The sequence below is a fragment of the Hyla sarda genome, chromosome 2, assembly GCF_029499605.1.
Source record: "Hyla sarda isolate aHylSar1 chromosome 2, aHylSar1.hap1, whole genome shotgun sequence".
NCBI classification, from domain to species: Eukaryota; Metazoa; Chordata; class Amphibia; order Anura; family Hylidae; genus Hyla; species Hyla sarda.
The window spans coordinates 500471810-500488931 of NC_079190.1; positions in this window are offsets into that span (position 1 = coordinate 500471810).

The following is a 17122-nucleotide window of genomic DNA, read 5'->3' on the forward strand; positions in this document are numbered from 1 at the left end:
TCACAAAGTCCAGTCCTTAACTGACCCATGTCAGGACCCCAAAACACCACAAAACCACCACCCACAAATACACCCTCCCCACCTAACACTCCTCCCAACCAACTTATATACAAACTTATACATTCTGAACCACCACCCCCTTTAGGCCCAAGTTTGGTTGCCTGTAAGCCCTTCATACCATGTAAATTGAAAACAAAACAAAAAGCTAATGTGCACATGCATCAGCCCACCACCAGGGAGAAGGATGGCAGACCTGATACATAAATCATTTTATACTCTTTCCCTAACTCCCCCTACAATTCTCCCTAATTCTATCCCTACAATAAATCTGACCCTACCCTCACCCTATCTCTACCCCTATAACACTGCCCCTAACCAAAAATAAAAGGTACTCTACCCAAAAGGTTTAGTACCTAGGGCACATGAAATGAGAAACCTCTCCACAGGAGAGAAGCCCTACTGGTACCAAGACTGCCATACTCCAAAGACCTGATCTTCCCGAGGTCACCAGTGATGTTCCTACAGACCTCCACCTCGGAGAGGATTTTCTGTTGGGTCGACACTAAGCACCGTGCGTTCCACGTGTAGTACCTAACCACTAAACTGACTAAAAATAAAGTGCCCCGATCTCGGCCACCCAGGTTCCTGAATGCCCCATAAGCCCACTCCGGATAGGCAAGGCCGGCAAGTTGACTCCAGCCGATGGAAGCGCCCACCCTGTTGTAGACCCCTATGTTAAAGGGACAATGAAGCAGGAAGTGGTCCATGCTTTCCAGCGTGTCCCCACACTCTTCTCGGGGACATCCCCGGTCATCAGAGTTCCTGTACTTCAGGTTGTCCCTTACACATAGCTTCCCCTGAAAGCAGCGCCAGGCCAAGTCCCAAAACTTCTGGGGGATCCTTTTCATGTTTAAAAGATACAACCCCTCCCTCAGATCCCGACCTGGGCAGTCCCTGAGCGCCAGAGGCTTCTGGAAGTGGGTCAACAGAACCCGTTTGTCAAGGAACTGCCTTGACTGGGTCCTGATCTCCCACACTCCCAGACCCCACCGACGTATCGCCTTCAGAGTCGGGGTAGCGTAAGCCGGAAGATATCCATGTGGTGTACGGAGGTCCTTCACTTGCCCTCCTGTCTCCCATTCCTGGAAGAAAGGCCGAAACCACTCCTTGCAGGAGAGTACCCACGGAGGAGCCCTCTCTTTCCAGAGGTTTGCAATGTTGGCTTTCAAGAAGGTGTTCGTTAAGAACACCACGGGGTTTACCATAGATAAACCCCCTAGTCTCCTCGTGCGGTACGTAACCTCCCTCTTGACTAGGTTCAACCTGTTCCCCCATAACAGTTGGAAAAACAGGCTGTAGACCCTAGTGTAGTAAGCCTCTGGTAAGATACATACACTGCCCAGATAGATAAACAAGGGGAGCAGGTACGATTTGATCAGGTGTACCCTTTCCCTGAGGGTCATAGACCAACCCTTCCACTGGTTCACCCTCTGAGTGGCATCCTGGAGCTTACCATCCCAGTTTTTGGTGGGATAATCATCCTGGCCGAATGTGATGCCCAGAATTTTTGCTGACTCTTGGAGCCCTGGAAGGGTGTCAGGGAGATCAAACGTGGGATCTCCCCCTCCCAGCCAGAGACTTTCACACTTATCCCGGTTGATCTTGGACCCGGATGCCTCCGAGTAGCGGTCCACCTCTGACATCACCACATCGACCTCCTCCCGTGAGGAGACGAAAATAGTGACATCATCAGCGTACGCCACCACTCTCTGGGCGACATCCGGCTCCGCCAGAGTCATCCCGACTCCCGCCAACGGCCCACAATCTACCCTCCGGACGAAGGGATCGATTGCGAACACGTATAACAGCGGGCTCAAAGGACAACCCTGACGGACTCCGGACCCCACCTCAAAAGAGCGGCCAGACCAACCGTTCACCAGCGGGAAACTCTCTGCCCCTGCATATAAGGTGACAAGCCAATTCACAAAAGTACTCGGTAAGCCATATCTCAGGAGGACGGACCAGAGGTATTCGTGGTTCACCCGATCAAATGCTTTGGCCTGATCCAAGGACAGCATGTACCCCTTCCAGAGACCCGCACTACTCCGCTCCACTGCCTCCCTGACACTGAGGACAGCACTTAAGGTGCTTCGGCCCGGAACAGAGCAGTGCTGGTCCCCCGAAAGGAGCCGGGGTGCAAACTTCACCAACCGATTAAACAGTATCTTGGCCAGAAGCTTCCTGTCCGTATTGAGAAGAGCTATGGGCCTCCAATTCTCAATCCGGCTAGGATCTTTACCCTTTGACAGAAGAATCAGGGCTGACCTCCTCATTGACTTTGGTAGAGTGCCCGAGGAGAGACACTCATTGAATACCTCAGTCAAGAGGGGAGCTAAAGACTCCTTAAAGGTCCTGTACCACTCGGATGTTAAGCCATCCGGGCCTGGCGACTTCTTGGGGGCGAGCCCCTCGATCGCCAGTCTCACTTCCTCTTCCCTGATTTCTTCTGCCAAAACATCAAGAGAGGGGTCTACCCCTGGCTCAGGAATAGTTTCAGCCAGGAAAGCCGACATCCCGTCTCGATTTAGATCCTTCCTTCCCAAGAGGTGCGAGTAGAAGGATCTGACGACCTCCAGGATCCCTGATCTGGACCGATTCAGAGATCCCGTACTATCAATCAGTCCTGAGACCACTTTACTACTCACTGACATCTTACAGTTCTTGTAAGGGTCGGGCGAGCGGTACCTCCCGTAATCCCTCTCAAAAACCAAAGATGCGTGCCTATCGTACTGACACCCCATCAGCAAGGATTTCACTCTGGAGATATCCTCCCGGCTACCTCCAGTCGAGACAAGGAGCTCGAGTTTCCTCCTCAAACCCCGATACAGGCGGTACCTATTCAGGGACCTGAGGCTCGAGAGCTGGCGGAAGAACCCCGCAACCCGCTTCTTGAATATCTCCCACCACTCTGACTTACTACTACAAAAGTCCAGTAAAGGTACCTGACTCTGAAGAAAGTCCTCAAAGGACTGTCTTATCTCCGCTTCCTCCAGGAGGGACGAATTCAGCTTCCAATAACCTTTACCCATCCGGGGGGTCTCTGAAACATTCAAGGAAAACAAAATCATACAGTGATCGGAGAATTCCACCTCAACCACGGACACTGCGGAAGAGACGGCTTCCTCCTTTAAATAAAACCTGTCTATCCTAGACCTGCAGCTACCTCGATGATAGGTGAAACCCACGTGGCCTGAGGGGCTCCGGATGTGGGCGTCCTCTAGGCGAGCTTCCCTAACTATATTATTGAGGGCCACGCTATCGTAAGCCAGCGGACCATTGGAACCTCTCCTATCTTGGGACCTCGTGACATTATTGAAGTCCCCTCCAAAAATCACTTGCCGGCTAGTAAAAAGGAAGGGCTTAATCCTCATAAAGAGATCTTTGCGGCCCCACTTGGTTTGTGGGGCGTAGATGTTAATGAGCCGGAGCTCTTGCCCCTTCATGAGGACATCTAAGATCAGGCACCTCCCCATTTCTAACTCAATAACCCGTCGGCATTCAACCGGAGCGGTAAAAAGGACCGCCACCCCACTATACGGCTCAGCCGCAAGAGACCAGTGGGAGGGACCGCACCTCCACTCTCTTCTGGCTTTTACCAGGGAGGCTGAATCTGACAACCTGGTCTCTTGCAGATACAAAATGTCGGCTTCAACACGGCCGAGAAAATCAAAGGCTGCGAATCTAGCCGTATCAGACTTTATGCTGGCACAGTTAATGGATGCCAGCGTCAATGGGGTGAGTGCCGCCATCATGGGTGATTAAGTTAGATGGCCTCACCTTTATTTCTTCTTCCCCTTCTTCTTCGTGCCCTCATCCCCAGAAGAAGAAGAAAGGGCAGGACCGCTTTTACCCCTTTTTTTGGACTCACTCTGGTCCATATGGTCCCCGTCTCCGTCCGACCCCGGTCTAGCCCTGCCCTCTGAGGAAGGTGCCTCAACAGGACAGGGCCCAGTTCCCCCCAGAGGCTCTCTCTCCCTAGGCACCTCGCCCTCACCTTCCCCCTCCAAGGAGGGGGAGGAGATGTTATCAAGGACGAGGTACCGGTTTGACAGGTCAACCAGAGGGGGGGCAGTCAGGCTTCCGCTTTGGACCCGGCCCGCAGTACGAGGGAGAGAGGGCTTGGACCTCTTCTTTCTCCCTTTCCTTTTGCCCTTGTCTTTCTTTTTGGCCTTCTCTACACTCTCCTCATCCACACTTTCATAGTGGGAGGAATCGGAAGAGTCGGCCATATTGCCTTCCTCTTCGCCCAGTCTCCTGACCTCCTCATCCAGCACGTCCTCCTCCAGGGCTTCAGTCATTTCAGGGCCAGCTTCAGGAGCAGGGGCCGGAGCTACCCCCGTCACTTGGGCACTCTCCTGCTCCCTACTCCTCCTCCGATTTTCCTCCCGCCTTAGTTTGGCGGGGCCCTTCTTCCTCACTAGCCCTGGTGCGCCCCCATCCCTGCTCGTACCCTCTCCAGCCGAGGCAACTTCACAGCTCTCCCCAGCCGGAGCGGCCGCCGCACGGGCGAAGGCGCTAGGACAACGGCTGAAAGGGTGCCCGAGGACACCACACAGATGGCAGCGGATCTGCCTACAGGATGCGGCCAGATGACCCACCCCACCACACAAAGCACAGACCTGTACAGTACAAGCTGCGCTAAAATGGGTGGGGCTACCGCACCTGTGACAGACCTTAGGCTGCCCCTGGTAGAAGACCTGGATCCTGTCACGTCCAAGGAAGGCGGCTGACGGAATGTGGGCAACCGTACTCCCTGAACGCCTGAGTTTGACGGAAAACGTCCAGGCCCCGGACCAGATCCCGTGCTCATCAATGTTTTTCTTGGGCATGTCCGTCACATCCCCATACCGACCGAGCCAGGTCATGATGTCGTAACAAGAAAGTGACTCGTTACGGGTCAAAACGGTCACCTTCTTGACCGAGTTCTGACGGGAAATTGCCTTTACGGCAAAATCCCGCCAGCCGGGCTCGTTCTTCGCCACCTCGTAGTTTGACCAGAAGAGTTCGAGACCCTCTGGCCGAACGAAACTGACGTCAAACTCAGACGTACCGTAGGGGTGGATCAGGGCAAAGATGTCACTCGCCCTGAATTCCATCTGGAGGAGGAGCTCAACCACTTTAGCGCGAGGTGGGCACGCATCCTCACCCCTCCAAATCAGACGGACCACATTCCTGCGGTTATTGTCCTGCCCGGTTGTCGGGAGGGACCAGACCACCTCCCCATTCTGCTCTCGGAAAGCCCCCAAACCGTGCCTCTCTATCCAGAAAGAAAGGTCGACCTCACCCCTTCCCTCTACCTGGATCGACCTGTCTCCCCTACGCAGAGCCTCCAGGAGGCGCTGTTGCAAGTAACCCCCGGGGACGGACGGAGACGGGGATCCCCCTGGACCCCCGGCAGCGACATTAGCATAGCTCCTAGGAGCAGTCACTGCCAGGGGGGCAGCCGGGCCAGACCCAGACCCAGACCCAGAACCACCATTCACACCACCACTCACACCACCACTCACATCATCCTTTTTCCCATTCATACCACTACTCCCACCAACATTCACTCCACTGACACTCCTCTCATCCACAACACTACTACACTCAGCATTCTCACTCATACCCTGCCTAACTGATTCTGGGCTGGCTGGGATTTGTAGTACCGCTGGCTTAATTTCCGGCTTGGCTGCTGCTGCTGCTGATGATGATGATGGCTCCTCCTTCTGAATCATCAATGGTGCCTCCTGAGTCTGGGGCTGCCCCACCGAGCGCACCCCAGCTCCTCCCACGGCGCCATTGCCGGACACTGATCCCGACACCGGGACACTCCCCCCCCTCACAGGGGAGTGCCCTGCAGTGCCCGCAGAACACACTGTACTCGGGGGACCGCCCCCCGAGCACACAGACACAACGCTCTCTGGCGCCCGGACACTCCCCCCCCTCACAGGGGAGTGCCCCGCGGCGCCAGTAGTGCCCACAGTACTCGGGGAACCGCCCCCCGAGCACACGGCAGCATAACTTGCCTCTGGCACTTGGACACGCCCCCTGCCACCCTGGGGCGGTCCTGCAGTGCCAGAGCTGCCCGGCATGTGCCCATCCTGCCCTTCCCTACCGACAGGATGGGTGGGCTTCACAACTATTGCGCCCTTAGCCTTTCCTGACGCCTTACTGTAACTCTTTTTATTATAAAAATGAAAAACAAATCTGATACAAAACATAAAACAAAAACAAGCTTAACCAGCTATAACAAACATAACATAAATAAAATTACAAAAACAAAATCTGCCTAACCGGCCAGCCCAAATTTACTAAAATATACTTTTACTTTTTTCACATACCAAAAAACTAAATATCACACTCAAACACGCATTCCAAAAAGAACATAAAAATAGCCCAACTTGGCTTATAAAAATATATAAAACATAAAATAAGCACGACTTGGCTATAAAACAAAAGAAAAGGAACATAAAGGTAGCACAACTTGGCTGTAACTCAAAAATGACCCTTACCCAGGGGGAAAAAAAAAAAAAAAAAATAAAAAAAAAAAAAATAAAAAAAAAAAAATTTCAGCACAACTTGCTAATAAATAACACTCTGCCTCACAGCCAGAGATCCACCGGTGAAAGAAGGGCAGGGAAAAGCAGCGCGGAGACGCGGCCGGAGAGAGGGCCCAAAGAGCCCAGCCCCACGCACCGCCCCCGCACGGCCGCAAGGCCCGCGAAGCACGCCCAGCACGGCAAGGAGCCGAGGACGGCCAGAGAGGATCCGCGCGCGGCCCAGAAACCGGCGAGAGCCGGACCCAAAAAGAGCAAGCCACAACCGAAGAAAAGGACAACACCGCCGAAAAGCGAGACCGCGAAGCCGGAGGCGAGGAGAACAGAGACACCAGAGGGGAGCAGCCCCCCAAGGAGGAAAAAATTAAATATAAAATTTTATACACAAACATGTATACATGCATATACGCAAGCATACACATACATATACATACATATATATATACATATATATATATATATATATACATACACACGCACATACACATAAACGCACACATATACATACACATAAACACATATGACACGACTTAACTACTGGCCCGACTGCACTATACACTATATAATATAAAACAATATAAATACAAAACCCAATATATACAAAACACAATATATACAAAACTTACTGAAAATACACAAAAATATACTACAGAAAACAACGGAAAACACCTACACTAAAACTGTCCCCTCACCCACACCACCCCTCCTGTACATGGGTCAGAGTCCATACCATCCATACAGTTCTCAAAGTCCAGTCCTTAACTGACCCATGTCAGAACCCCAAAACACCACAAAACCACCACCCACAAATACACCCTCCCCACCTAACACTCCTCCCAACCAACTTATATACAAACTTATACATTCTGAACCACCACCCCCTTTAGGCCCAAGTTTGGTTGCCTGTAAGCCCTTCATACCATGTAAATTGAAAACAAAACAAAAAGCTAATGTGCACATGCATCAGCCCACCACCAGGGAGAAGGATGGCAGACCTGATACATAAATCATTTTATACTCTTTCCCTAACTCCCCCTACAATTCTCCCTAATTCTATCCCTACAATAAATCTGACCCTACCCTCACCCTATCTCTACCCCTATAACACTGCCCCTAACCAAAAATAAAAGGTACTCTACCCAAAAGGTTTAGTACCTAGGGCACGTGAAATGAGAAACCTCTCCACAGGAGAGATGCCCTACTGGTACCAAGACTGCCATACTCCAAAGACCTGATCTTCCCGAGGTCACCGGTGATGTTCCTACAGACCTCCACCTCGGAGAGGATTTTCTGTTGGGTCGACACTAAGCACCGTGCGTTCCACGTGTAGTACCTAACCACTAAACTGACTAAGAATAAAGTGCCCCGATCTCGGCCACCCAGGTTCCTGAATGCCCCATAAGCCCACTCCGGATAGGCAAGGCCGGCAAGTTGACTCCAGCCGATGGAAGCGCCCACCCTGTTGTAGACCCCTATGTTAAAGGGACAATGAAGCAGGAAGTGGTCCATGCTTTCCAGCGTGTCCCCGCACTCTTCTCGGGGACATCCCCGGTCATCAGAGTTCCTGTACTTCAGGTTGTCCTTTACACATAGCTTCCCCTGAAAGCAGCGCCAGGCCAAGTCCCAAAACTTCTGGGGGATCCTTTTCATGTTTAAAAGATACAACCCCTCCCTCAGATCCCGACCTGGGCAGTCCCTGAGCGCCAGAGGCTTCTGGAAGTGGGTCAACAGAACCCGTTTGTCAAGGAACTGCCTCGACTGGGTCCTGATCTCCCACACTCCCAGACCCCACCGACGTATCGCCTTCAGAGTCGGGGTAGCGTAAGCCGGAAGATATCCATGGGGCGTACGGAGGTCCTTCACTTGCCCTCCTGTCTCCCATTCCTGGAAGAAAGGCCGAAACCACTCCTTGCAGGAGAGTACCCACGGAGGAGCCCTCTCTTTCCAGAGATTAGCAATGTTGGCTTTCAAGAAGGTGTTCGTTAAGAACACCACGGGGTTTACCATAGATAAACCCCCTAGTCTCCTCGTGCGGTACGTAACCTCCCTCTTGACTAGGTTCAACCTGTTCCCCCATAACAGTTGGAAAAACAGGCTGTAGACCCTAGTGTAGTAAGCCTCTGGTAAGATACATACACTGCCCAGATAGATAAACAAGGGGAGCAGGTACGATTTGATCAGGTGTACCCTTTCCCTGAGGGTCATAGACCAACCCTTCCACTGGTTCACCCTCTGAGTGGCATCCTGGAGCTTACCGTCCCAGTTTTTGGTGGGATAATCATCCTGGCCGAATGTGATGCCCAGAATTTTTGCTGACTCTTGGAGCCCTGGAAGGGTGTCAGGGAGATCAAACGTGGGATCTCCCCCTCCCAGCCAGAGACTTTCACACTTATCCCGGTTGATCTTGGACCCGGATGCCTCCGAGTAGCGGTCCACCTCTGACATCACCACATCGACCTCCTCCCGTGAGGAGACGAAAATAGTGACATCATCAGCGTACGCCACTACTCTCTGGGCGACATCCGGCTCCGCCAGAGTCATCCCGACTCCCGCCAACGGCCCACAATCTACCCTCCGGACGAAGGGATCGATTGCGAACACGTATAACAGCGGGCTCAAAGGACAACCCTGACGGACTCCGGACCCCACCTCAAAAGAGCGGCCAGACCAACCGTTCACCAGCGGGAAACTCTCTGCCCCTGCATATAAGGTGACAAGCCAATTCACAAAAGTACTCGGTAAGCCATATCTCAGGAGGACGGACCAGAGGTACTCGTGGTTCACCCGATCAAATGCTTTGGCCTGATCCAAGGACAGCATGTACCCCTTCCAGAGACCCGCACTACTCCGCTCCACTGCCTCCCTGACACTGAGGACAGCACTTAAGGTGCTTCGGCCCGGAACAGAGCAGTGCTGAGCTCCCGAAAGGAGCCGGGGTGCAAATTTCACCAACCGATTAAACAGTATCTTGGCCAGAAGCTTCCTGTCCGTATTGAGAAGAGCTATGGGCCTCCAATTCTCAATCCGGCTAGGATCTTTACCCTTTGACAGAAGAATCAGGGCTGACCTCCTCATTGACTTTGGTAGAGTGCCCGAGGAGAGACACTCATTGAATACCTCAGTCAAGAGGGGAGCTAAAGTATCCTTAAAGGTCCTGTACCACTCGGATGTTAAGCCATCCGGACCTGGCGACTTCTTGGGGGCGAGCCCCTCGATCGCCAGTCTCACTTCCTCTTCCCTGATTTCTTCTGCCAAAACATCAAGAGAGGGGTCTACCCCTGGCTCAGGAATAGTTTCAGCCAGGAAAGCCGACATCCCGTCTCGATCTAGATCCTTCCTTCCCAAGAGGTGCGAGTAGAAGGATCTGACGACCTCCAGGATCCCTGATCTGGACCGATTCAGAGATCCCGTACTATCAATCAGTCCTGAGACCACTTTACTACTCACTGACATCTTACAGTTCTTGTAAGGGTCGGGCGAGCGGTACCTCCCGTAATCCCTCTCAAAAACCAAAGATGCGTGCCTATCGTACTGACACCCCATCAGCAAGGATTTCACTCTGGAGATATCCTCTCGGCTACCTCCAGTCGAGACAAGGAGCTCGAGTTTCCTCCTCAGACCCCGATACAGGCGGTACCTATTCAGGGACCTGAGGCTCGAGAGCTGGCGGAAGAACCCCGCAACCCGCTTCTTGAATATCTCCCACCACTCTGACTTACTACTACAAAAGTCCAGTAAAGGTACCTGACTCTGAAGAAAGTCCTCAAAGGACTGTCTTATCTCCGCTTCCTCCAGGAGGGACGAATTCAGCTTCCAATAACCTTTACCCATCCGGGGGGTCTCTGAAACATTCAAGGAAAACAAAATCATACAGTGATCGGAGAATTCCACCTCAACCACGGACACTGTGGAAGAGACGGCTTCCTCCTTTAAATAAAACCTGTCTATCCTAGACCTGCAGCTACCTCGATGATAGGTGAAACCCACGTGGCCTGAGGGGCTCCGGATGTGGGCGTCCTCTAGGCGAGCTTCCCTAACTATATTATTGAGGGCCACGCTATCGTAAGCCAGCGGACCATTGGAACCTCTCCTATCTTGGGACCTCGTGACATTATTGAAGTCCCCTCCAAAAATCACTTGCCGGCTAGTAAAAAGGAAGGGCTTAATCCTCATAAAGAGATCTTTGCGGCCCCACTTGGTTTGTGGGGCGTAGATGTTAATGAGCCGGAGCTCTTGCCCCTTCATGAGGACATCTAAGATCAGGCACCTCCCCATTTCTAACTCAATAACCCGTCGGCATTCAACCGGAGTGGTAAAAAGGACCGCCACCCCACTATACGGCTCAGCCGCAAGAGACCAGTGGGAGGGCCCGCGCCTCCACTCTCTTCTGGCTTTTACCAGGGAGGCTAGATCTGACAACCTGGTCTCTTGCAGATACAAAATGTCGGCTTCAACACGGCCGAGAAAATCAAAGGCTGCGAATCTAGCCGTATCCGACTTTATGCTGGCACAGTTAATGGATGCCAGCGTCAATGGGGTGAGTGCCGCCATCATGGGTGATTAAGTTAGACGGCCTCACCTTTATTTCTTCTTCCCCTTCTTCTTCGTGCCCTCATCCCCAGAAGAAGAAGAAAGGGCAGGACCACTTTTAACCCTTTTTTTGGATTCGCTCTGATCCATATGGTCCCCGTCTCCGTCCGACCCCGGTCTAGCCCTGCCCTCCGAGGAAGGTGCCTCAACAGGACAGGGCCCAGTTCCCCCCAGAGGCTCTCTCTCCCTAGGCACCTCGCCCTCACCTTCCCCCTCCAAGGAGGGGGAGGAGATGTTATCAAGGACGAGGTACCGGTTTGACAGGTCAACCAGAGGGGGGGCAGTCAGGCTTCCGCTTTGGACCCGGCCCGCAGTACGAGGGAGAGAGGGCTTGGACCTCTTCTTTCTCCCTTTCCTTTTGCCCTTGTCTTTCTTTTTGGCCTTCTCTACACTCTCCTCATCCACACTTTCATAGTGGGAGGAATCGGAAGAGTCGGCCATATTGCCTTCCTCTTCGCCCAGTCTCCTGACCTCCTCATCCAGCACGTCCTCCTCCAGGGCTTCAGTCATTTCAGGGCCAGCTTCAGGAGCAGGGGCCGGAGCTACCCCCGTCACTTGGGCACTCTCCTGCTCCCTACTCCTCCTCCGATTTTCCTCCCGCCTTAGTTTGGCGGGGCCCTTCTTCCTCACTAGCCCTGGTGCGCCCCCATCCCTGCTCGTACCCTCTCTAGCCGAGGCAACCTCACAGCTCTCCCCAGCCGGAGCGGCCGCCGCACGGGCGAAGGCGCTAGGACAACGGCTGAAAGGGTGCCCGAGGACACCACACAGATGGCAGCGGATCTGCCTACAGGATGCGGCCAGATGACCCACCCCACCACACAAAGCACAGACCTGTACAGTACAGGCTGCGCTAAAATGGGTGGGGCTACCGCACCTGTGACAGACCTTAGGCTGCCCCTGGTAGAAGACCTGGATCCTGTCACGTCCAAGGAAGGCGGCTGACGGAATGTGGGCAACCGTACTCCCTGAACGCCTGAGTTTGACGGAAAACGTCCAGGCCCCGGACCAGATCCCGTGCTCATCAATGTTTTTCTTGGGCATGTCCGTCACATCCCCATACCGACCGAGCCAGGTCATGATGTCGTAACAAGAAAGTGACTCGTTACGGGTCAAAACGGTCACCTTCTTGACCGAGTTCTGACGGGAAATTGCCTTTACGGCAAAATCCCGCCAGCCGGGCTCGTTCTTCGCCACCTCGTAGTTTGACCAGAAGAGTTCGAGACCCTCTGGCCGAACGAAACTGACGTCAAACTCGGACGTACCGTAGGGGTGGATCAGGGCAAAGATGTCACTCGCCCTGAATTCCATCTGGAGGAGGAGCTCAACCACTTTAGCGCGAGGTGGGCACGCATCCTCACCCCTCCAAATCAGACGGACCACATTCCTGCGGTTATTGTCCTGCCCGGTTGTCGGGAGGGACCAGACCACCTCCCCATTCTGCTCTCGGAAAGCCCCCAAACCGTGCCTCTCTATCCAGAAAGACAGGTCGACCTCACCCCTTCCCTCTACCTGGATCGACCTGTCTCCCCTACGCAGAGCCTCCAGGAGGCGCTGTTGCAAGTAACCCCCGGGGACGGACGGAGACGGGGACCCCCCTGGACCCCCGGCAGCGACATTAGCATAGCTCCTAGGAGCAGTCACTGCCGGGGGGGCAGCCGGGCCAGACCCAGACCCAGAACCACCATTCACACCACCACTCACACCACCACTTACATCATCCTTTTTTCCATTCATACCACTACTCCCACCAACATTCACTCCACTGACACTCCTCTCATCCACAACACTACTACACTCAGCATTCTCACTCATACCCTGCCTAACTGATTCTGGGCTGGCTGGGATTTGTAGTACCGCTGGCTTAATTGCAGTCTTTTTTTCCGGCTTGGCTGCTGCTGCTGATGATGATGATGGCTCCTCCTTCTGAATGATCAATGGTGCCTCCTGAGTCTGGGGCTGCCCCACCGAGCGCACCCCAGCTCCTCCCGCGGCGCCATTGCCGGACACTGATCCCGACACCGGGACACTCCCCCCCCTCACAGGGGAGTGCCCTGCAGTGCCCGCAGAACACACTGTACTCGGGGGACCGCCCCCCGAGCACACAGACACAACGCTCTCTGGCGCCCGGACACTCCCCCCCCTCACAGGAGAGTGCCCCGCGGTGCCAGTAGTGCCCACAGTACTCGGGGAACCGCCCCCCGAGCACACGGCAGCATAACTTGCCTCTGGCACTTGGACACGCCCCCTGCCACCCTGGGGCGGTCCTGCAGTGCCAGAGCTGCCCGGCATGAGCCCATCCTGCCCTTCCCTACCGACAGGATGGGTGGGCTTCACAACTATTGCGCCCTTAGCCGTTGCTGACGCCTTACTGTACTCCCCGTGCTGGCCCCGCTCCACCACAGGAACGGGGTCTGGCAGTTTGGGGGAGCCCGCAGCCTGAACCAGCTTTGCAGCTGGCCCAGACTGCTGGAAGGGGACAAATACATATTGTACCGTCTCCTTTGTCTTCCTTTTCTTGGACCTCTGCTTGACCACCACATCTTCACATTCCTCGTCCCCAAAGGTGAAATTCTGGAGGTGGGCTGGGGACTCCTGCATCACAATTGCCCTCAGCAGACCCCCAGCCTCACCCTCCACGTCATCCTCCTCACTCTCGCTTGGCGGAAGTGCCACCTGTCCAGCCTCAATGTAGCTGTCCTGGGTCTGGGTGTCACCTGGAGTAGCTACAACTCCCACACTTTCCTCCATCTTCTCCTCTTCACCACCATCCTCACTATCTTCGCCGCCACTACTCTCCCCATCATCCACCTCCACCTTACCTGGGGATTTCGTGGCGGCAAACCGATTGCTGTTGATCAGCTTCTCCTTGAAGAGTCCGCTCCCCTCCAGTATCTCCGCTCTCCTCGCCTCCAGCTTCACAATCTCGCCCTTCAGCGATGTTATCCTCTTCTTCAGTTCTGGCTTGCTCTTTCTGGATCCGGTACTCATCAGACTCTGGGTCGCACGCAGATCCTCTCTGGCCATCCTCAGCTCCTTGCCGCGCTGCTCGTACTCCGCAAACCTTGCGGCCATGCGGGAGCAGTACGTGGAACTGGACTCGCCGGGCCCACTCTCCGACCACATCTCCACACTGCTTTTCCTTGCCTTTCTTCCACCAGTGGATCTCTGGCTGGCATCCGTAGCCTGGGTAGCAGAGCCTGCATTGCTGCAGACTCTGCCCGATCTTCTCCCGGCCGGAACAATGGCTGTCGAAGTTTTCACTCCACTTCCCGCCAGCCTGGAACGGGGAGTGGAGCCACGAGGCTCCATTGCAGGAGCTTCTTCCCCAGGAATCTGCCACAAACCTGGGGAAAGCTTGTTGGAAAACTCTGCTTGGCTCTGCTCTGCTGGAAGTCTCAGGAGACACACCCGCACACACCCTGCTGGGAGCAGCAATCACTGTCTATGTCAGTGTTTCCCAAGCAGGGAGCCTCCAGCTGTTGCAAAACTACAACTCCCAGCATGCCCGGACAGCCTTTGGCTGTCCGGGCATGCTGGGAGTTGTAGTTTTGCAACAGCTGGGGGCACCCTGTTTGGGAAGCACTGGTCTATGTAGAGGACAGGAGCTTCTTCAGGGTCCTGTACAGTACACAATGTCCTAAAAAAGTAACATGGAGTCGCCTTCACCTGGTGTCCAAAGGAGCAGCTAACCCTGGTCCAAAGAGTAGTACAGAACATGTAATACCTCCCTGTACTGTAGGGGGCGCTACCAGACACCAGTCAGTGCATACACTTCAGTAATACAGGTAAAGAGTACAGAACATGTAATACCTCCCTGTACTGTAGGGGGCGCTACCAGACACCAGTCAGTGCATACACTTCAGTAATACAGGTAAAGAGTACAGAACATGTAATACCTCCCTGTACTGTAGGGGGCGCTACCAGACACCAGTCAGTGCATGCACTTCAGTAATACAGGTAAAGAGTAGTACAGAACATGTAATACCTCCATGTACTGTAGGGGGCGCTACCAGACACCAGTCAGTGCATACACTTCAGTAATACAGGTAAAGAGTAGTACAGAACATGTAATACCTCCATGTACTGTAGGGGGCGCTACCAGACACCAGTCAGTGCATGCACTTCAGTAATACAGGGGTTTTACCAGTGAATGTCCATTCTGATTGGTCGTTTCATTGACACGTTTCACAGATCTGGACTGTCCGTAGCATTGTATGTTGAGTCTGGTTTCAACTTACAGTGGTCCAGAAAAGACCATTGTATGTTGAAACTATTGTCTGTTGAGGCCATTGTAAGTTGAGGGATCACTGTATATATATATATGTATTACATTTATTTTATTTTGTACACAAGGACAGAATAAAATAAATCTAATATATTATATATATATATACATTTTATATATTACATTTATTTTATTCTGTCCTTGTGTGAATTTTTTTATTTTTTTTGCAAAAATAATTGAATTCAATAGAATATTTTATACTATCTGTGCAATTTTTATTATATCTGGTTTGGGGTTAATGTGTGTGCGACTAATGAGCCTATAGGTGAATAGTTTGCCTTTTTCTCCTAACCCCTTTTACATTAATTTGAGTGGTTGAGCCGATTTTGGGAAGGGTAGTATTGGTACATTACCGATCAGGCTGATGTCCAGCATTTAGACCAATGTTTCCCAACCAGGGTGCTTCCAGCTGTTGCAAAACTACAACTCCCAGCATCCCCGGACAGCCTTTGGCTCTCCCGTCATGCTGGGAGTTGTAGTTTTGCAACAGCTGAAGGCACTCTAGTTGGGAAGACCTGCTGTAGAGGCTGCAAACAACGTTTATTGAGGCATCAAAAATGTGTCGGTTGGTAGGTGAAGCAGATCGGGACAACCGTAGGGTCCCGATTAGCCGAAATGATGTACGGAGGGTTCCTACCTGCCTCTGTGCTGAAAGAGCAGCACTTCAAGTGTGTAGGCAGCCTGTAGTAATGGAGCACCGATAACACTGATCAGTGCTGTGCTATGTTTGCAATTGAAATATTACAAGTAATATTCTCTTATGGAGACTAAAAAAGTAGTGGGGAAAAAAAGTAAAAATAAATAAATAAATAAAAAAGGGCAGTAGATGTAAATACTGTATTTTTCGCCCTATAGGACGTAATTTATAGGTGCAAAATCTAAAAAAATAAAGATTTTGAACCCAATAGTGGTCTTCAACCTGCGGACCTCCAGATGTTGCAAAACTACAACTCCCAGCATGCCCGGACAGCCGTTGGCTGTCCGGGCATGCTGGGAGTTGTAGTTTTACAACATCTGGAGGTCCGCAGATTGAAGACCACTGCATAGGAGCTAATACTCACGTGTCCCCGCCGCTCCGGACCCGTCACCGCTGCCCTGGATGTCGCTCCATCGCTGTCTCCGTGTCCCCGTCGCTCCGGAACGTCTCTGCTGCCGGCCGTATCCTCGCTCTCCGTCGCCGCCATCACGTCGTTACGCACGCCGACGCACGTACGCGACGACGTGATGACGAGGAAGGAGAGCGCCGGCCATACAGGGGATCCCTGAACGGAGAAGACACCGAGGAGGCAGGTAAGGTCCCTCCCGGTGTCCTGTAAGCACTAACCCGGCTATTCAGTCGGGCTGTTCAGGACCGCCGCAATGAAATCGACTGAACAGCCGGGTTAGTGTCACTTTCCCTTCAGACGCGGCGGTCAGCGTTGATCGCCGCGTCTGAAGGGTTAATACAGGGCATCACCGCGATCGGTGATGTCCTGTATTAGCCGCGGGTCCCGGCCGTTGATGGCCGCAGGGACCGCCGCGATAGGGGTGTATTCGCCGTATAAGACGCACCGACTTTTTGGGGAAGAAAAAGTGCGTCTTATACGGCGAAAAATACGTTAAGCCTCTCCCCTAATAAAAGTGTAAATCTCCCTCTTTTGTATGCGGA